The 22,837-nt window shown below is 42.9% G+C and overlaps 1 protein-coding gene across 7 annotated transcripts in view; it reads right to left on the bottom strand.

Annotated features, from left to right (window-relative positions):
* The window catches only part of CEP112 (centrosomal protein 112), a 469,815-nt gene that overhangs the window by 128,529 nt on the left and 318,449 nt on the right, over positions 1-22,837 (bottom strand). The gene's annotated exons all lie outside the window — the stretch shown is intronic.

Raw genomic sequence — 22,837 nt, 5'->3', positions numbered from 1 at the left:
AAGATATAATGACTGAACATTTTCTAAATTGAAAGGAATTTCACCCACTCACTGCCATCGAGTCAGCAACTGTACCTAAGATTTCTGAGGCTGTCAATCTTTAGGGGAGCAGAGAACTTCAACTTTCTCCTGCAGAGTGGCTGGTGGATTTGAACTTTCTGATCTCAGTTAGCGGTCCATGACTACTGGGACAGGGCCACCAAGGATCTTGAATCAAACTCTAAGCCTCTCAATCAATCCAAAAAGATAAAGGAAGCTCAAGCAAAATAAACACAAAGGAAACCACATCAAAGCACATCACAGTCAAAGGGCAAAGAACAAAAATAGAGATAAAAATCTTAAAAGCGGGTAGAGAAAGCGAAATGCATCACAACACTCAACGGGACAAAGACAGAAAGGAATGGCTCAAGAAAGACAGGGAAAGAGGAGATGAGGAAGAAAGCAAAGTTAAGACAAAATGAAACAATAGTAAAAAATGTTCTGAGAAAGATGATGGCAACAGCTGTACAAATGTGCTTGACACAATGGATGGATGGATTGTGATAAGAGTTGTACGAACCCCCAATAAAATGATTAAAAAATAGATTTAAACGAAATAATATAGATAATTATATTAAATAGTAATGGTCTCTCTGCTATGCTATTGAGTCGATTCGGACTCATAGTGACCCTATAGGACAGAGAAGAACTGTCTCTGTGGATTTTCGAGACTGTAAATCTTACAGAGGAGGGAGTCTCTGTAAAGCTGCTGGTGGTTTCAAACTTCTGACCTTGTGGTTAGCAAGCCAAGGTGTAATCCACTACACCCATCAGGGCTCCCTTATACATGGTATAGAAGTTCAAAAATTTGTGAGAACAGAACTCAAAACAAAATAAAATGAAAATTTTAAACAATGTGCTATTGTAAAGAAAAACTTTAAATATAAAGTACGATTACATGACAAGGATAAAAGTCTATCATCTACAAAGTAATCGTAAGATAAATGAAGTGGCTATACAAATAGCAAAGTAAACTTCAGAACGAAGAAGCTTTCCAGAATTGAAAAGGAATATTTATAATGAAACAAAAATTAAAGAAATGACATAACAATCCTAAATGTATATGTATCTAATTTAAGAGTTTCAAAATCTGTGAAGCAAAGACTGATAGAACTGAGAAGAGAAATAGACAAATAAAAATGTATAATTGAGATATTTCAATACTCTTCTCCCTAGAATTAATAAGTAGAGAGAAATTAGTGATACTAGAGATTTTTTTTTTTTTAATTTAAAAAACCACTATCAACCCACTTGACCATTCATCAAGATAGAACCATATCCTGGGCTAGTAAATGAATTTCAATTCCTTTTAAAAACTGAAATAATACAGACCACCATGGAATTGGAAATTCATAACACAGTAGAGTTATGTTGTCTCTTCAAGTCCATGGTATGTTCTATGAAATAGGGCATTATGGGATTTGGATGTTGTATAAATACCACATTATAATCTGGTCCTGTAATTTTCTTCAAGGTATCTCAAAGCAGCACTGTGCCTTAGCAGTGCTCGTCCGAGAGCTACCGAGAGAGATTTGGTCCCTAACCCACACCATTAGCTATTTCTCCCTATTGCACAGAGGTCCTCCTGCATCTTCTTTAGCCTTTTAGCTCTCCGCGAGTCTATGATTTAATGGAAAGTTTTCTTTGCTCACAAGGACTGTTGTGCTTATCATGTGACATGCCTACATCATGAACAAGAGTATTCACCATTTTCAACCTGTGTGTTGTCCAATACATCTTTTGCTTCCCTTCCAAACTGTTTTTCCCCTTTGCCCCTTGCTATCTCTAGCACTGGTTTTGTTGTGTTTGGGAGCCAAGATGCACTTCACAGCAATCTTTTTGAAGAAAATTAACCAGAGAGATCATGTGACAACACTTGATCATGTGGCACTTGATTTTGGTTGTAGCTGCTGCCCACCAGCAAGAGTGCAACGGTCATACAACGAAGTAGAGTGGGATGCCTATGAGAGCCAGCAGCACAGTCATTCAACTCTCAAGACAGATGCATTGCAGGTTGCATATACACTGTATGCCTGGCAGAGCAATCATTTTGCATACAAGAGACATGAGATACTACATTCTGCATGCAAGGGGTTGCTGCCTTCTCTGCATCCTGTCTTCCGACTGGCATTCTCAAGTTTAATGGGACCGCCAGGGTAGACCAGTTAGAAATGGCTTGAATGAACGTAATGCAGCCTGTGACTGTGTATCATTCAAATATTTGGTGGGGGAGGGGGGAAGGTATCAAGTTAATCTGTTAATCTATGAGTCAATAAAATATATCCCAATGAAACCAGAAAATATTTTGAAATGAATGAGAATGAAAGTAAAATGTTTGTGGAATGCAAACTAAATCAGTGCTTAAAGGAGAATTTAGCTCTGAATATTTTATTAGCCAAGGAAGAAGCTTGAAAAAGAATGGTAAATTAAAGATAAAATAAGCAAAAGAAAATACTAAATGGGAGTGCAGAAACTTAACTAGGATACAGAAAAGCAAGAGAGAACATCATGAAACTAAAAGCATTCTTTTTTCTTAATAGTCAGGCCAATCAGAAATTAAGAAGACGAAAATAAGTGAGATCAGAAATAGGAGTGGGCACCACACTCAGAGGCTACAATCATTAACAGGTTAACAAGGGGGTGTCATGGGCACATAAGGAGCCCTAGTGGAGGAGATGCTATCTTAGAGTTTTTAGTAAGTACTTCTTTTGAAGTGGACTGCCTATTCCTTCTTTGTATGTCATCCGGAAGCTCGGCTGACATCTGTTCACTCTGACGTGCCTCTTCTGATATTTGAAAAGAACAGTGACAGAATCTTCAGCATGATGACTGCCACAGTGGCTGCAACAATGGGTTAAAGCATAAGGGCAATTGTGAGGACAGCGCAGGAACGGGCAGTGTTCCCTTCTGTTGTGCACAGGATTGCTATGAGTCAGAGTCAGCTCAATGGCACCAACAAGAGGTAGAGTGGATGAACCCTGCTGGTGTAGTGGACTACCACAGGGGCTGCTCACCGCAGGGTCAGTGGTGTAAAACCACCGCTGCTCTGCAGGAGAAAGATGAGACTTTCTACTTCCATGAGGAATTATGGCCTCAGAAACCCACAGGGGCAGTTCTACCCTGTTCTCTAGGGTCTCTGTGCATTGGAAATGATTCAATGACAGTAAATTTGGTTATTTTTTAAATGGTGGAGTTGGAGCCCTGGTGGCACAGTGGGCTAAGCACCGAGTGGCTAACCACAAGGTCAACAGTTCAAATCCAACAACTACTTCTCGGAAGGAAGACGAGGCTGTCTACTCCCCCCATAAAGATTTATAATCTCAGGAACACAAATGGGGCAGTGCTATCCTAGTTCTACCCAAAGGGTTACTATGAATTAGCATCAGCTTGATAGCACTGAGTTTGGTTATCGGATTGATGTATGGAGTCAAGTAAGTGCTGGGCTGCTAACTATAAGGGAGACTACTCAATCCCACCAGCTGGTATGTAAGAAAAAGATGAGGCTGCCTGCTTCTGTGAGTATTTCCAGCCTGAGAAAACCTCTATAGAAATCCTCTTAGGGGACATGTCTGATCATGGTACACAGGAGCAAATGAAGGGTGAGGAAGAGAGAGCGGAGTGCATCCTGGCCCACCAAGCCTGGAGGATGATATCCCTGCTCAGAGCCGCCATATGGACCATATGGCTGAACATCCTTCACTGACTCACAGCCTTAAGGGGGACAACGCTGGAAACACAGTGTGGGAATTGCACCCGATCTGACCCCACCACACCAAGGCAAACACTAAGAGCACGCAACAGAACAGCGAGGGAAGCAGAGCAAGAAAGTCCTGAGGAAATACCAAAAATAGACTTTGGGGCCAGGGCGTGGCACTCCATCAGACTTGACCGGAAAACACTCCTAAACGCCAACAAACAGACAATGAACTATTTACAGGCTTTTCTTTTTGTTGTTGTTGTTTTGTTTTCTTTTGTTGTTTTGTTTTGCTCTGTCTTGTTTTTGTGCATATTATTATCTCTGCAGTTCTAGCTAGATAAGTCAGGCCAGAAGAACAATCTGGAGGAGAAAACAACAGGTCGATGGTTCGGGGGTGAGGGGAGTGGGGAATGGGAGAGAGGGAGGTGGGAGAAAGGAAGTAGGTGTTAACAAACCCAGGGACAAGGGAACAACAAGTGATCCAAAATCAGAGGTGGGGAGGGTGTAAGAGGCCTGTTAGGACTTGACCAAAGGCAATGTAACCACTGAAACCCAAATGAAGGCTGAGCATGATAGTGGGACAAGAGGTAAGTAAAAGGAAATAGAAGAAAGAACTAGGAGACAAAGGGCATTTCTAGATGTCTAAATACAGGCATATACATATGTAAATATATTTATATATGATGGGGAAATAAATCTATGTGCATATATTTATAGGTTTAGTATTAAGGTATCAGATGGACATTGGGCCTCTACTCAAGTACTCTCAATGTAAGAACACTTTGCTTCATTAAACTGGCATTCCATGATGCTCACCTTCCCGACACGATTGCTGAAGACAAAGCAGGTGCATAAACTAATGTGGTGAAGAAAGCTGATGGTGCCCGGCTATCAAAAGAGATAGTGTCTGGGGTCTTAAAGGCTTGAAGGTAAACAAGCAGCCATCTAGCTCAGAAGCAACAAAGCCCATATGGAAGAAGCACACCAGCCTGTGTGATCACAAGGTGTTGAAGGGATCAGGTATCTGGCATCAAAGAACAATAAACCATATCATTGTGAATGGGCGGGGGGAGTGCAGATTGGGGACCCAAAGCCCATCTGTAGGCAACTGGACATCCCCTTACAGAAGGGTCGAGGGGAGGAGACAAGTCAGTTAGGGTACAGTGTAGCAACAATGAAACATACAAGTTTCCTCTAGCTCTTTAATGCTTCCTCCCCCTTACTATTATGATCCCAATTCTACCTTACAAATCCAGCTAGACCAGCGGATGTACAATGGTACAGATAGGAACTGGAAACAGGGAATCCTGGACAGATGAACCCCTCAGGACCAGTGGTGAGAGTGGCAATATGGGGAGAGTGGAAAGAAGGTGGATCACAAGGATCTACATAAACCCCCTCCTTGGGGCATGGACACAGAAAAGTGGGTGAAGGGAGACATCGGACAGTGTAAGACATGACAAAATAATAATCTGTAAATTATCAAGGGTTCTTGAGGGAGGGGTGCTGGGAAGGACGGGAAAAATGAGGAGCTGATACCAAGGGCTCAAGTAGAAAGCAAATGTTTTGAGAATGATGATGGCAACAAATGTACAAATGTGCCTGACACACTGGATGTATATATGGATTGTAATAAGAGTTGTACAAGCCTCCAATAAAATTATCTTTTTAAAAAAAGAAATCCTCTTAGAAATCCTCATGCCTATTTGGTATGAACAATATTCTGTCCCAAATATTATCAATGTAGACCATAATGAACAAATTCTGCGGATGATACAAATTACCAAAACTCATGCAAAGAAATAAAAAAACTCAAAGAACCTGCCTATTAAAGAAGCGAATTTTATTTTTAAAACCTTCACACACAACAAACAAACAAACAAAACAACCTATCTTCACACCCAGGCGATTTCGATGGTGAACTGTATAAACATCTAGAGAAGATTCTTCAAGAAAAGAAAATAGGTAGAGGTTACTTGAAAGCCAGTTGAAGGAGTTACGTTTTGTTTTTATTTAGAAGAGTCTTTATTCAGTTATAACCGGACTGCTAGAATCTAAAAGTGATATTTGATTGCAGTCCCAAGTACACATCTCAGTCCATCTTTAAAGGCAAAAACCCATTTATCATTTGTCTAGGACTTAAGCCAGTATCGACAGAAGCAGAAAGCAAAATTTATGATATTATTCTTTAGCGTTAGTAAGCATTACAGGGTGCATCACTGATTATAATATTCTGGTTATTAAAATAAAAATGGTAATATCCTGGTTACATCATCAAAAGGAACAATATTGTGAATCACAACGGCATTAAAATATGAATTCTACACTCATTACCACTACCCCAGACTCTCTTAAATCATCAGTTTAGCCCCAAACACTTCCTGTCATATCACCAGTTTTCTTCTATATTAGGTTGAGACGATGGACGCACCCACCCCCCATCCTCTAGTGGACAGTGGATTACGCGCATAGCAACTCTACCAAGGCAGTAAATCTTTTTTTTAAAATCACTTTATTGGGGGCTCGTACAATTCTTATCACAATCCATACATACATCCATTGTGTCAAGAACATATGTACATTTGTTGCCATCATCATTGTCAAAACATTTGCCTTCTACTTGAGTCCTTAATATTGGCTGCTGATTTTCCCCCTCCCTCCTCACTTCCCCCTACCTCATGAACCCTTCATCATTCATAAATTAGTATTTTCTTTTTTAAAATTAAAAAAATTATTATTATTTTCATGTTACACTGTCTGACGTCTCCCCCCCGCCTTCTTCTCTGTTGTCCATTCCCCAGGGAGGAGGCTATACGTAGATTCTTGTAATCAGTTCCTCCTTTCTACCCCACATTCTCTCCTCCCTCCAGGCATCACCACTCTCACCACTGGTCCTGAAGGAGTCATGTGTCCTAGATTCCTTGTGTTTCCAGTTGCTATCTGTACCTATGTACATCCTCTGGTCTAGCCAGATTTGCAAGGTAGAATTGGTATCATGATACGAGGAGGAAGCACTTAAGAACTAGAGGAAAGATATATTTCATCTTTGCTACCCTGCACCCTGACTGGCCCATCTCCTCCCCACAACCCTTCAGTAAGGGGGTGTCTGGTTGGCTACCAATGGGCTTTGAGTCTCCACTCTGTACTCACTCACATTTACAAGGATATGATATTTTGTTCCTCGATGCTTGATACCCGATCCCTTCGACAGCTCGTGGTCACACAGGCTGATGTGTTTCTTCCATCTGGGCTTTGTTGCTTCTGAACTAGATGGCCACTTGCTTATCTTCAAGCCTTTAAGATCCCAGATGCTCTATCTTTTGATAGTCGGGCACCATTAGCTTCCTTCACCACATTTGCTTATGCATACATTTGTCTTCAGTGATTGTATCAGGAAGGTGGGTACTCACTGATATGATTTTTAGTTCTTTGATGTCTGATAACTGGTCCCTTCTACATCTCGTGGTCAGACAGGCTGGTGTGCTTCTTCCACGTGGGCTTTGATGTTTCTCAGCTGCTGGTGTGCTTCTTCCATGTGGGCTTTGATGTTTCTCAGCTAGATGGCCGCTTGTTTATCTGCAAACCTTTAATACCCCAGAAGCTGTATCTTTTGATAACCGGGCACCGTCAGCTTTCTTCATCACATTTGCTTATTCACACATTTTTCTTCAGCAATCGTGTTGGGAAGGTGTGCACCCTAGAATGCCAATTTAATCGAACAACGTGTTCTTGCATTGAGTAAGTGCGTGAGTGGAGGTCCAATGTCCATCTGCTGCCTTAATACTAAATGTATAAATATATGCACATAGATCTACTTCCCCACACTCTTATATAAATATATGTACATTCCAGTCTTCAGACCTCTATAAATACCCTTTGTACCTAGTTCTCTCCTCTATTTCCTTTTACTTTCCTCTTGTCCCACCATCATGCTCAGCTTTCATTTGGGTTTCAGTAACTCCTCCTGGCTACCTTGCCCTTGCGGCTGTAAATCTGTATAAAGGCAGATAACTTTATCTTTCTCCTGTGGAGAGGCTGATGGTTTTGAACCTCCAACTTTGAGATTAGCAGTCCCACACTTGTCCAACAGCACCACCATTAGACTACACAGAGGCGAATTTTCCTTCTACACACACACACACACACACACACACACACACACACACACACACACACACACACACTTTCTTAGAGCCACGCCATCTACTGCACAGGCTCCACTTACTTGTCGTATCTTCCCTGTGTTGGACACTGTGCTGAGAGAGGCACGCATGAAGGCAGCTGGGGAGGAGACTAGGAAGTGAAGGCATAAGAGAGCCTGATGATGGTGGTGAAGGAGGCACACACAGAATATAATTAGTGGGAAATGAGAAAGCTCTACAAGGAGGTAAGCTGAGACACAAAGGGGGTGCCAGCAGCAACACCCACAGACATTGATTCTGCTCGTCTTCTATGGACACGTGGTTGAGCCAACAGCTCCAACGCTCCCCAAAAGGCTATGAGTAGGTGTCATTATCCTCAACAGATAATGGGACCGAGGCCCAGCAAGGTTCCACACTTTGCCAAGGGATGAGCTGGGGGGCGGGGGTACGACACATGGTACGGATCACAAGGATCTACATATAACCCCCTCCCTGGGGGACAGACAACAGGGAAGTGGGTGAAGGGACACATCAGACAGTGTAACATATGACAAAATAATAATAATTTATAAATTATCAAGGGTTCACGAGGGAGGGGGCAGAGGGGAGGGAGGGGGAAAATGAGGAGCAGATACCAAGAGCTTAAGTAGAAAGCAAATGTTTTGAGAATGATGAGGGCAATAAATGTACAAATGTTCTTGACATACAATGGGTGTATATATGGATTGTATGAAAGTTGTATGAGCCCCCAATAAAATTATTTTAAAAGTAAGATAAAACAGAAAAAAAGAAAAGAAAATCCAGACTTAATATATAAAAATGATCTATCCTGGGAAGTCCTGTGCTTACAGAAGGGCTGGTGCCATTCTGGGGGTTGGGGGGAGGGGAGACATGGCAGTCGCTTCCATAAAGATTTGAATCTTAGTTAGAAAGGGTTGGGCAATTCTCTGTTCTACAGAGTTTCCACGAGGGCGGAAATGACTTACTGGCAGTGGTTTTTGGATTTGTGACGGGAAAATGGGAATGCAATGATAATAGAAATTTTGGGTGATGGGATTTTTGAAGCCCTGCAAACAACCCCCCCCATCCCAACCCCCTCAACATCCGTGTGATATATCACATATATCTGAGCAGTGTATTTACAAGCAGACTATTTCTGAAGCCTTAATCCTAGAGCTTTCCTTCTTTCCTGAAGTCTTTCAACTTGGCGTCCACTTGCTCCCAGGAGGTGGCAGTGCCATAGAAGTGTAGATGCAGAATCTAGCGGAGACAGGGTGGGTGGGCATGAGAGGGTGAGTCCAACCAGACAGGCTTTCAGAAGAGAGGAAGGGACACTGATTGGTGGGCTTCCAATGTGTGTTTGGGGAAGCGATCTATGGTTCATCTACATTCATTTACATTTTAACCAGGTCCTCAGAGGATCTAGAGGAATCATCTGGGGATCTTGTAACACTGCAGATCTTGATTCAGCAAGGGATTGAGCTGGACCCAACTGGTTCAAAGCTGTGGAGGAAACCAAACCCACTGCCAGCAAATCGGTTTCTACTCATAGTGTCCCCAGAGAGCATTTCTGGAACTGTCCATCAAGTCCGTTCTGGCCCTAGAGGATATAGTAGGATGGCTCCTGTGGGTTTCCCAGGCTGTAACTACAGAATCAGACAGTCTCCTCTTTCTCCTGGGGAGTGGCTGGGGGGTCCAGCTGCTGGACCTTCCGGTTAGCAGCCCGACTCAGAACCCACTAGACCACCAGGGCTCCTTGTAAGGCACGCTCTGTATCTGAAATAGAGTCTGAGCTGGATTCCCTGATTGCTGCAGTCAGGGAGCAAGGCTGGTGGGGGTTTAATATTAAGTAGAGTTAAGACAGTCGAGTTCAGGGATTAGAGACTTGCACAGCATGTTGAGTGGAAAACTCCAAACCCACTGCCATTGAGTCACCTCCAACTCTATACCCAGAATGGGTCTTTCTAGTCCCTTTCTGAGACTGCCTATATTCATGAGCAGACAGCCTCACCTTTTTCCCCCTGAGCAGTTGTTGGTTTTCAACTGCTGACCTTGAGGTGAACAATCCAACACCCAATCTACAGTGCCACCAAGGGTTTTGAGATTTGGCGACCTGGCTCAGCTGGACTCAGGACACGGAAGTGTAGCAGTCAGAGTTGGATGTACTCTGACTATTGTTCCCACAAGGAGCCCTAGTGGTGTAATGGTCATGCGTTGGACTGGGAACCGCATGGTCGGCAGTTTGAAATTGCCAGCAGCTCAGAGGGAGAAAGACTGGGCTTTCTACTCCCATAAACCTACAAAGAGGTCCCTTTGAGTCAGCACTGACTCGATGGCAGTGCGTTTGGTTGTCCCCATGCCTACCCCTCAGGAGACAAGAAAACAAATTACTTCTAAGGGAACTGAGCAAAGAAAACAATGTGAGTGCTTGAACTGGTCTTTGAAACATGGATCGGATGAGGGGAAAAGCTTTATAGCAGAAGGATGGAGATTGCAAAGGGGTGGAAAGGAGAGGTCTGGAAAACCCCATGAATCCATATTTGAAATTCACTAATTATCGGTTGGATTCCTCCAACATGCCAGCATTGGGATGTATCAGTGACCAGAAAGGCAAAGACGGCTGTCCTCCAGGAGTTTCTATCCTAGTGAAGTGAGTATTCAGGGGATTGAAGACCTTGAGCCCCAAAGGCAGAAAGTTCTTTATAAGACTTCTGGCGATCACATTTCTCCCCTTCTTGAAACAAAAAATCAGAAGGGAGGAGTAGCAGGAGTAGAATGAGCCTGTGTTGAAAGGCTCAGGTGAGGACACTGATCAGTAAGATACTTGTCCTACTGTTGCATACTAAGAATCGACTCTCACTTTGAGTCATGACTACCTTCTGAGTTTGATACAATCATTACAAGAAAGGATACTTTTACGAGTTCTTCTTTTCCTAGCATTATATGCAAATTCCGACTTGAGAAAACGGCAAACTAGTCTAAATGCATCTAGTGGCTTCTCTGTTTTTAATGTTTCTAGAAAATAGATGGAACCATTAGATAGTTGCTTTGCCTGGACCCAGAGGCGAGTCATTAGAAGCACCAAGTGTTTAGTTCTGCTCACTGCAAGAATCCAACGGAGAAGTCGCATCTACTGAAGGAGGAAGAAGCAGGGCAGTTGCTACCTAAAAGGACTGTGGCATCATTCTCAGGAAAGAGCCTTGCAACAGTTAAGTGCTTGACTGCTAGCCCAGAGATTGTTGGTTTGAAACCATTTAGTGGCTTCGCTGGAGAAAGACGTGGCGATTTGCCCTCCCAAGCCTTATGGAGCAGTTCTATTCTGTCGCACGTGGGTCGCAATGAGTGGAGATGGCTTCAACGCTCTCCAACAACAAGGGCATTATCAATGCCACTGCTTACGAAGTAGCTACTTACTTAGTAAATACTGGTGGGATCCACTCTCTGTAAAGTGTCCCCATTCCTCAGTCTGGCCCTACCTCTGAAAATGCTGGATTAAATGTGGGATATCTTTTCTGCCCACCATCAGCCACTGTGGTCAAGGCTGTGGAGTAAAATCATGTGTGTTTAATGGCAGGTCGCCTTAAGAATTACATGGGGCAGTTGATTTTCCTCCCTCACTGTAATTTTGAGGACCAGTTTTCTCACCATTGCAACATACACTGACGTAGCTAATACCCACAAATGATCACATAAGATTTACATGTATTTCCCACCCCATTTCACTGAATAAGAAAACAAACGATGAAACGAGCTTATGGAAATAGTTAAGGAATTAAGATCTAATCAGATTTCAAAGCTCACCCCCAGAGAAGCGCTCTAAGCAAGGACCACAGAAACTGAAGCTCATTTACTACTTGGGCAGAAACACAAACTTTAAAAGAATGGGGGGGATGGGGGTTTTACTTTGCTCTAGGGAAGAAGCAACTATTCTCTGATGTGCAAAAAAGAATGTATCATCAAAGACCAAATGTAAATGGTACCAATTAATTTTTTTAAAACAATCCCTACCTTCTGTAATTTTTCAAAAGTCTCTGACGCTATTATCTTTCACACCCAAATCTCATGGTGCGTGATTTGATAAATGTCAAGGGAACATGACTCCTGGTTTAGGCAAGTTTTAATCTACATTATATATTTTTAAATATATGTAGTAGATTTACATATGAGTGGTATAGTTTGGGACAGAGTACTACTAAGAAGCAGACAGCAGAATAATCCCAACATACATCTTCAGCAATCAAAAGCCTCTATTCAACGGTTAAGAGATGTTACTTGAATTAGTTGTGTGATAAATTCTTTCAAATGGGTTTCCTTGTAGACATTGGATGCTCCAATCTGGTGCATGCAAAAATCACACAAATATATAAAATCTGACAAAAGATGCCAGTACAAGGGTATTTATTTACCTTTGCTATGAAAACATCTATGTATGTGGTAGAACATCCAAGTTATGAAAATTTCTTAGAGATAACCAAACACCAGAGGACTCAAGACCATAGTCTTGAGGGACACCATGGTCAACTGGCATAACACAGTCCAGAAAAACAAAGCTCAACATCCTGCTTTGGTGAGCAGCAAAACTGGTATCTTAAAGGCTGTGAACGGTCTTGTACGGTCTCTCCTGTCCAGAGAGGGATGAAAATCAAAAGCTGTAGGACACGAGTCCAGTGGACTAATTAATACCCTGAGATGAGAACTGTACGGTCAGTGGCTCTGAAAGGGATCACACAGAGTGGGAGAGAAACATGGAGCAAAACTGAAAAGCAGAAGAGACCAGCTTTCCTGGCTGAATAAGATGGGTGGAACCTTAAGTCTATGGTCCTTAGTTATCCTTCAAGTCTGGAATTGAACTCATTCCTGTCGCTCAACTTTCAGCCAAATAATAAAACAGGTTATCTTGGGGGAATACACTAGTGAAGCATGTGTGCCTTAGAAATAACCAAACATTGCATATCAAATGAAGAGTATTGACCCAAGGAAAAAGTTCAGAAAGGTTAGAAAAAAGGAAGAATGGAAGTGGGAGAGACACATGGGGAAGAAGGGGGATAATGATGCGACATGCAAGGGATTGCAGTGAATGAGATGGAACGAAATGTGTATAAATTATTGAATGGAAAACTGATCTGCTCTGGAAACCTTCACCCTATTCACAATACAAAGTTTTAAAAATCCCAGTAATTTAGTTATTGTCTTGGGAAGTTTTCTACTTTTAGTTACTTTATGTAAGAGAAGAATATAATGAATATTAATTGGAGAGTCTATGAAACATATTTCGAGGGAGTTGTTGGATTTATAGACAGCTTAAAATTAGGCAGTGTTCTTCATACTTAGCAAAAGCTCTATTTACTCAATCATTTGGACACGTGGAACAGGTGCTCAGAGGCCATTCTTGAGATTTATTCATCAGCAGTTCCCAATTAAAAAAAATAATCTAGAGTTTATCTGGTTGTCCCATTATCATTTATATTGAAATAGAATTATCATATGAACACATGCAAAAGACATACCGAAAAGGCTTGATAGCAATGAGAATGATGCTTATACAAAGTGTATTTTGTCTAGACACACAAGGTCTCCATTGGTTGTGTTTCTTTGCAGTCGAATTCCCCATTCCCCAGACCCTCAGAACAGCCCCAGTCATCATTTCCATCGTGCAGGTTGCTTGCTTGGCCACTCCAACTGCCTTGGTTGCCAATAGTAAGCAGTACATCTTGGTGGTTAAGAGGAGAGGTCATAAAGGCTTTGAAGTTAAGCCAACCAGGGTGGTGTGATCTTGGGCAATTTATCTAACTTCCCTGAGCATTATTCTGTAATCTGTAGATAAGGTAAACAATACAGATTAAGTAGGAGAAGGGTCAGAACGTTGGAAGTTAGAGAGCGGTGAGTAAGCAGTGGAAGGAGGGCAGAGTGCAGGTCCTTGAAGAAATGGGCGAGAGAAGGGGCGAGGCAGGCCTGATCAGACAGAAATTGTGCAGGACCAAGGTCTTAGAGATGAGCTTGAGGTATCATGCTGAGGTCCAAGGTCTGGCTGCCTTTCCGAACAGGAAAAGTGGAGTCACGAAAGAGGTGCTTTATTATTGCTGAGGTTAAGCACTTTCGTGCAGCTAGAAAGGTCGGCTACCACAACAATCTTTTACTGTCAATTCTCATTGCGTCTTCACTCATCCTCCCACTTTGAGTCCACGAACAGAACTATTTGGCTCGGCGTCTTCACTTGGGAGGCAAGGTTCTTGCTGACCTGTCTTCAGTATGCTCAGGTGCTCTCTTGCTTTGGATATTGCTGGCCACTCTCACCTTTTTATTTGTAAATAATAAAATTGTGTCATAATTGACATGGAGGAATTAACATAATATTCTTTAGCTGTAGGACACATGATGATGTCCCTTGTAAGACAGGGTAGAATTGCCCCTCTGAGTTTCCAAGGCTGTGACCCAGGGGTCCTCAAACTTTTTAAACAGGGGGCCAGTTCACTGTCCCTCAGACTTGTTGGAGGGCCGTACTATAGTTTTTTTAAAAAAACTATGAACAAATTCCTATGCACACTGCACATATTTTATTCTGAAGTAAAAAAAAACAACAATCGAGGCAAAAACACCCGGGAGGCCAGATAAATGTCTTCCGTGGGCCGTAGTTTGAGGACGCCTGCTGCAACCCTTTCTAGGAGTAGAAAGCACCATCTTCCATGGAGCCGCTGGTGGTCTGAACTACTGACTTTGGCGATCACTGTCCAACGAATAACCACTATTTGAAAATGATGCTGCACAGCATCAATGTCTGTTAATGGGTTTGATAACATACATCACTTAATACCTAACGTTACAAATACCAGGGCATTCACCTGTATAAACCAAAACCACACTGTCACTGAAGGAATCAATTCCGACTCATAGTGAGTGACCCTGTAGGGCAGAGTTAAACTGGCCCCGTGGGTTTCCGAGACTGTACCTCTTTATGGGAATAGAAAACTTTGTCTTTCTCCTGCGGAGCGGCTGTGGTTTCAAACTGCTGACTTTGTGGTTAGCAACCCAACAATACATATCACTAAGCCAACCAGGCATTCACCTGTATACTCTCCCTTTAACACACCCCAACTCTTCCTGAAAGGTAACCATTGTCCTGAACTTGATTTATTACTTGCTTTAAAAATTACATACGCACCACAATACTAACTTACTAGGTACACATACCATGAAGGTATTATTTAGTTTTACTATTTTGAATCCCAGGGCAAGAGTAGCTAAAAGTCTGCTACCTGAGGAGTCTAATCTGAGAAAATGTCATGGGGCTTGAGAGGCAAGGGCTTCTAGAGTGGGGAGTTCTTGACATTGAGTCTTAAGGCGGGACAGCCATTTTCAGCTTTGCTAGAAGAACCAGAAACAGGAACTTTGCAAGGGGTTTGGGTTTCTGATAAACTAACCTAGGGGTTAGGGTCTGCTTCAAGACCCAGCATGGATCTGGGATGGGCCCTGGGACCCAGGAACCCAGGTGGAAGGAAGCCCAGGTGTACATGGTGAGACGTCAGGGGGGTGCAGCCAATGATCTCATGACTTGTTGGGGCCAGTTCAGCCGGTTATTTCTGAATGTGTGAGCCACACACGGTTCCCTGTGCCTGAGGATGGTGACCAACTGCCAACAGGGACACACGTTGGGTCAGCAACTGGCCCAGTTGACGAGCCCCGTTGCGGGCTGTCAGGCTGAGAGAGACAGCACTCTCGTGCTCGGCCGCACGGCAGCAGCAATCTGCGTCAGGCTCTATCTTTTCTACGCATATGGGCCAGTGATTCCTTTTTCTACTCTCTGATCTCCTAAGATCTACCTTAGTTTTCTTTCACAATGACAAGGCTCTAAAATAGAGGCTTCGGCCTGTAAGGCATGAACCGAGGAACTAGGAACCAACTTTCCAAGGAGGTCTGCTGGCAAAACTTCCCCCTCAGGCAAACACCCTCCTGTGAGGCTACACCTCAAAGGGGGAATAACTGGTCCCCACTCTCCTTGCAGAGCAAAATTAGTTCCGCAAGCTGTCACGCCTACATTTCTTTCTGATCTCATCCAGGTTGGGGAGGCCATAACCTTCATGTGACTGGGGAGTGGTGGTAGCTTTGGTTTTTATAAGGATGCCTTGTGGGACAGTGGATTAAATATTGGGCAGCTCCCCATAAGGTCAGTGGTTCAAATCCACCAGCTTCTCTAGTAAGAAAGGTGAGGCTTTCTGCTTCTGTAAAGATGAACAGTCTCAAAACTCTAGGGAGCAGTTGTCCTCTGCCCTTGAGGTTTGCTTTGCATTGGCATCAAGTTGAAGGCAGTGGGTCTGATTTGGGTTGGCTCTGGTTTGCAATCATGGCTAATGTCAAATTGATGTATTTTATGTGTAGGTCTACATTTCATAACAGAAGAGGACTATCAATAGAAGGATGAGATTCAAACTCAACAAACAAACAAACAAAAAACTCCTGACCACTGAGTTGATGCCGACTCATAGAGATCCTATAGGACAGGGTAGAATTGATCTTATGAGCTTCCAAGGCTGTAATCGTTTTTGCGAGTAGAAATCCCTGTTTCCCAAGGAATAAGGGATGGTTTTGAACTGCTGACCTTGTGGATTGCAGCCCAACGCGAAACCGCAATTTGAGACTGATGTGGCACAACTTCAATGTCTGTTAATGGGCTTGATAACATGTAAACCTCTTTCCACAAACAGAATCAGAAGGAAGGGACGGGTGGGGGGCGGTAAGAAACGACACTGGAGTGAAAGAAGAAAGAATGGCTGTTTGAGAGTCTAAATCTCACTGACTGAGAATAGCTCAAACCTTGCTGTCCAGGAACCTGTATTAAAAGCTCCCAGCTGCTCCTCATAAAGGAGCCTTGGTGGCATAGCAGGTTACTCTTTGGGCTAATGACCACAGGGTCAGCAGTTTGAACCCACCAGCTACTCCAAGGGAGAAAGATGAGGCTCTCCACTCCCATAAAAGCGTACAGCATTGGAAACCAAAGGGCCAGGTTTACCCTGTCCTAAAGGGTCGCCATGAATCCAAACCTACACAATGGCAGCGTGTTTGGTTTTCTACTTGGAGTTGCTTCGAAGACTCAGCCACTTTGGGAACCAGTCCTCTAGCTAACTAAAGCTATGACTGAAGGCATGCTCCTAAATAAAAGGTTTAGGAGAAGAACATATAAAGGACATAATTTCTGCTAACTATGCATGGTACATTATCTTTCTCTCCTACTGCGCTTTTTCTCTGAAAAGAACCCAACTAGTCAAGACCTGACCTTCTAACAAAATGGATACATCAACTTTGATAACCTCAGACGAGTCTCTATGGTACCACAGAACAAAGTTAACCCCCATCAAGATCTAAATAATCATGGTTGTCTTGCACGTGTCCATGGGCTGGCTTGTAATAGTTTCAAATGCAGTGAGAGCAAACGGGTTAGAACTCTGAGGAGCCAGACAGCGTTGGCGACTGAGCGGCGAGTTAATGATATGTATGCTGCCAGATCTCAGCTGAAAGTGGGATGGGGCAGCCTGGCTTACCAGGAGGGCAATTAAAATACATAAAATAAAATGTCAACAGCGTGTAATTGTCTGCCGACATCGAGCTGTGCAGCTCGGTGTTAAACGCACACTTGATACCAAAAGAGAAAGTCATTTTGGGATTTTTTTTCCTCATTCATTTCCAGCAAATACCCCAAATTCATTTCACATTTACACGAAACCGGCAACGGCCCCAGCTAAATCAGTTTTCTACAAGTTAAACATCCCTCCTACACTCAGATGGGATTGTGGAACTACTTTGATCTTGATCCCCAAATTTATTGCTCTGTGTAATCCATGACAAAATATAATGTGATTTACTGTATCTCTATATGACAGCCTGGCAGCTGATAGAACTTAATAATTTAGCATAAGGAAGAAGTTAAAAAATAAATAAATATAAAACAACCTCCTGGTACCAACCTTGAGAGATCATGACAGGGGATTCTTTGGCGTAAGTTCGCAATGATGCTGACCACAAGAACTTCAAAACAATTGTCTCTCTCTCGCTTGTGTTCCACGAAGGCGGTTTTTATTCCTTAAACAGGCTGTGTAGCTGCAAGCAAGTCATTTTGGGAACATTTCCTTTTGTTCTCATTAAAACAATGCGGGGCTAGTCACATAAGAAGTCTGCTCTTCAAAGAAAAGTTCTTGGTTTCTCAATTTATTTTCCAGTTAGGAAAGAAACACAAAACACGGGGGTCTAGGAGACTCAGGGTGGGGGAAGAGGGGACGGACCCAATTTTTAAAAAAAAAGTAAGTTTGCCAAACCTTGAGATTGCTTTTGGGATTTTCGTCCTTTTCTTCTTAAGAAATAAGGGCAGTTTAGCGCCCCGCGGGGACTGAGAGCAAACATGCGAAACCAAGAAAAGGAGCTTCCTGAATGCAGTCTAGCTACAGAGAACGCAGAAGGAAGCCCCCCAGCCTGCTTTCACAATGAAAGCACACAGGGCTCCTGGTGCCGATCGGCTCTGCCCGCTTCCTGGACCTATTTGCATGCGTAGCTATTCCACAGAGAAAAGTAGGGGGGCTCCGGGGTTGCCATTAGATAAGCCAAACTGTCTTGTAGAGAGACCCAAATTATATTTTCTTTCATTCTGTGGATAACTAGCTTCTAAGCCAAGTAGAAGATAGTACTACAAATTACCAAATAACCAGCACCGACCCTTTGCTATGGACTTGAGAGTCCCTGGGTGGTACAAATGGTTAATGCACTTGCCTACTAAGCAAAGGTTAGTGGTTCACGCCCAGGCAGGAGCGCCTACAAAGAGAGGCCCAAAAATCTACTTTGGACACATTAGCCAAGGAAAACTCAATGGAGTACAGTTCTACTTTAACAGACAGGCACCAGCAGGAGTCAGGATCCACTGGATGGCAACTGGGGGTGTGTTTAGGTCAGTGGCATCCTTGTGGAGTCTGTGTACCAGAATTCTCCATCCCCAGGAACTCTCAGTTAGCAGGCCTGGGGTTGGGGACTTGACACTTCTCTTCTGAAAAATCCCCTTCGCGATGATTCAGGGCTCAGCACGGCTTTTAGAACCTCTGTCCTCCAGCTGGCAGTTGGCACTGCATTTTTAAATCCACATTTGTGGTGTTGATGACAGAGATTCATAGTGAGGTTCTACCCTACTTTGTGGGTTTTGTAGGCAAAGAGACAAGAAACTACAACTTTTGGCTTGATCATATGAATTTTCCACCTCAGGTAATGCACAAAAAGCTAGTTCCCCCGACTCAGGCATGAACCTACCCCGTGCCTCGTACATTGTTGTTTTCTTTCTTTTGCCCTTGAGGCAACAGGTGGCAAGCTCATCTGAATCTGATTTGCTGATATTTTGAAACCTAGACAGATTTCTCTCCATTTCCTCATTCTTAGCTGGCCATTCATGGAAACTGACTTTGAAACTGAGATAAATTTCTACCCTCTAGGTTTGTTACTATTTTCATAAGGTCTCATGATTGTGCTACAGAAAAATAGTATTTGTACAAACCTGGAAAAGTTCTGCCAGGGAGGGTAAGCTTTCTGGTCAGTAACCCCCATTAACGTCAGTACCTTATTCTAACTCCATTGGCGAGACCCGTTTCTCAATTTTCTGAGTTTCCCTACCCACTCACCAGAGCTCAGTAGAGTGGTTTTACAGAAGAGCTACTCGTGACGAAATGAAAAGAATGGCACTTTTCTTAAGGCTTTGATTCATCAATTCTATGTTTTCAACACTTTAAAAGAGGCCTCGTGCAGCAGATTCACCCAGTGCGACGTGTCTTTTGATCATCTGACTGCTGCTTCCATGAGCACTGATTATGGATCCCAAGTAAGAGCAAATCCTGGACACCGTCTTTTCTCCGCTCATCATTGGTCGTGCTGGGAGGTTTCTTCGTTTTATTTTGTTTTAACATTGAGTTGTGATGCATACTGATGGCTGCAATCCTTTATATTCAACATCACTCAAGAGATCAAATGATTCACTGTATTGGACAAATCTGCTGCACAAAAGTTCTTTAAAATGTTGAAAAAGTCAAGATGTTGCTTTGAGGACTGAGATGGCTGGGCTCAGGCCATGATGTTTGCAATCACCTTACATGCATGTGAAAATCGGACATGGAATGCAAAAGACGGAAGAAGAATCAATGCATTTGAATTGTGGTGCTCGACAAGAATACTGAAAATACCATGGACTGTCAAAACAACAAACAAATCTGTCTTGGAAGAAGTAGAGCCACAATGATCCTAACAGGCAAGAATTGGATGGTCAGACTTTTTCTCGCGTTCTTTGGATAGGTTGTCAGGAGTGACAGTCCCTGGAGACCAATATTGGGCAGGGTGGGAGAGCAGCAAAGAGGAGGAAGGCCTTTGACGAGATGGACGGGCATAGTGACTGCAACAGTGGGCTCAAATGTAAGGACCACCGTGAGGACGGCACAGGGCCGGGCAATGTTTGGTTCTGTTGAACATAGGCTCTCTACGAGTCGGAACTGACAGCACCTAAGAACAGCAGCAGCAGCATTCTCATAAATTATTATAATAGAACGTGCAATGACTTGGCATTAGAAACCAGAAGAGAAGAACGCACTTGGCATTTCTCAAGCTGAAAAACGAGAAAAAGTTCAAGCCCTGAAATGAAAAATTGAAGGAATGCATAGGTAAAGTGTTGCATGGCACAAGAAGAATTTAAAGAAGATGTTAGGAATACACAGAGTCACTACACCAAAAATGAACTGGCTGACATTCAACCATTTCAGGAGGTAGCATATGGCTCAAGAACTAACAGTATTGACAGAAAAAGGCCAAACTTCACTAAACCCATTGGCAAAGAAACAAGTTCCAAGGATTGATGGGATATTAACTGAAATACTTCAACAAAAAGATGCAGTTGTAGAGACACTCACTCATCTATGCCAAGAAATTTGGAAGATAGCTACCTGGCCAACCAACTGGAAGAGATACATAATGAGGCCCATTCCAAAGAAGAGTGACCCAACAGAATGAATAATTAAGAACTAATATCATTAATATCACATTCAAGTAAAATGTTGCCAAAGGGGGGGGGGCAGTTGCAGCAGGGAATGGACAGAAATTTCAGCTGGATTCAGAAGAGGGTGTGGAAAGAGGGATGTCCTTGCTGGAAGTCAGATGGATCTTGGTAGAATGCAGAGAATGCCAGAAAGAGGTTTACTTTTGGTTTACTGACTATGGAAAGACATGTGAATATGTGGATCATAACAAACTATCGACAATGTTTCAAAGAATGGGGTTTTCTGAACACTTGAATGCACGCATGTGAAACCTAGATATAGACCAGGAGGCACTGTTTCAAACATAACAAGGGAATACGGTGTGGTTTGAAATCAGGAAAGGTGTGTGTCAGGGTTACATCCTTTCACTAGCCATACTTAATCTGTATGCTGAGCAAATAATCTGAGAAGCTCAAGTATATGAAGAAAAATGTGCCAGCAGGATTGGAAGAAGACTCACTAATAACCTATGATCTACAGATGATGCAACCTTGCTTGATGAAATAAGAGAAGTTAAAGTATTTCCTGATTAAGAGCACAGTCCACAGATTTCCATATGGATTATACTTCAACATAAAGAGAACAAAAAAATTTCACAACCAGACCACATCACGATAAATGATTGAGTTGTCAAGAAGTTTCTACTATTTGGATCCACATGCAATGCCCATGAAAGTAGTGGTCAGGAAATCAAATGATGTATTGCATGGGGCAAATGTGCTGCGAAAGAGCTCTTTGAAGAGCAAAGATGTTGTGGCGCAGACTGAGGTGTGCCTGAACCAAGCCAGGGTATTTTCAACCACCTCACATGCGTGCAAAAGCTGGACAATGAGTAAACAGAACCAGAGAAGAATGGATGCCTTTGGATTGTGGTGTTGGTTACAAGCATTGAGTACACTGTGGCCTGTCAGAAGAACAAGAAAATCAGTGTTGGAAGAAATACAATCAGAATGCTCCTGAGAAGCAAAGATGGTGAGACTCTGTCGCCAGTGCTTTGGGCACGTCATCAGGAGAGACCAGTCTTTGGAGAAGGACACCATGATTGGTAAAGTGGAGGGACCGTAATGAAGAGGAAGACTCTTTAAGCAGACAGAAGGACACAGTAGCTGCACAATGGGCTCAAACATAACAACAATTGTGAGGATGGGCAGGTATGGGCAGTGTTTCATTCTGTTGTAAACTGGGTCACTATGAGAAGCAACCAATTGGACAGAGCATCGAACAAAAACAGCAGGTTTAGTGAATGCCAACTATAAGCTAGGCACTTTTCCAGTCACTAGAAATACACCAGGGAACAAAACAGGCACACACAAAAAATGAGTGCTGTTTAATGGAGAGTAACATCAATTTTTACTGTAGCATATAATCCTCTATTGAAGGATAGGGTTGCCTAAGGCCACACCTATGTCTTTTTCCTCTTAGTACCCATTCTTGCAATAGACAAAATATTCTGCAAACAGTAGGACAGGATAAATATTAAAAGAGCAGACCAATCCTGTCTCTTCTCTTTCCCTCTTCCTCTCCCTCCCCATCTCCCTCTGCCCGTGGTTTCTTCCCCAGGCCCTATTCCCCTAACTCTGAAGGTGCTATTGTTTCAAGCTATGTTTCTGTCTTTCCTGAAGACTGGCTCTAAAGAATAGTCTTGTAATTATGATTCTACTCTCTCCAGTTTAAGCAACTTATTCGAAATCAGTAAGCTGTGAATCAGGGGTTGAGACTCTCGAAACCTGGAGTACCTTGTGACTCCAAATGAGTGTTAGACCAGAATTCATGACCCTTCTGTGGGTCACCTTCTTTGGAATGGGCACAAATAAGGATCTCTTCTAGTTGAATGGCCAGGCAGATGTCTTCCACATTCCCTGGCATCAGCATGATTATTCCAGTCGGTGGTGGAATTCAAATAATTTAACAACCAT

The sequence above is a fragment of the Tenrec ecaudatus genome, chromosome 10 (genome assembly GCF_050624435.1).
Source record: "Tenrec ecaudatus isolate mTenEca1 chromosome 10, mTenEca1.hap1, whole genome shotgun sequence".
Classification (NCBI taxonomy): Eukaryota; Metazoa; Chordata; class Mammalia; order Afrosoricida; family Tenrecidae; genus Tenrec; species Tenrec ecaudatus.
This window is presented reverse-complemented; position numbering and strand designations above follow the sequence as displayed.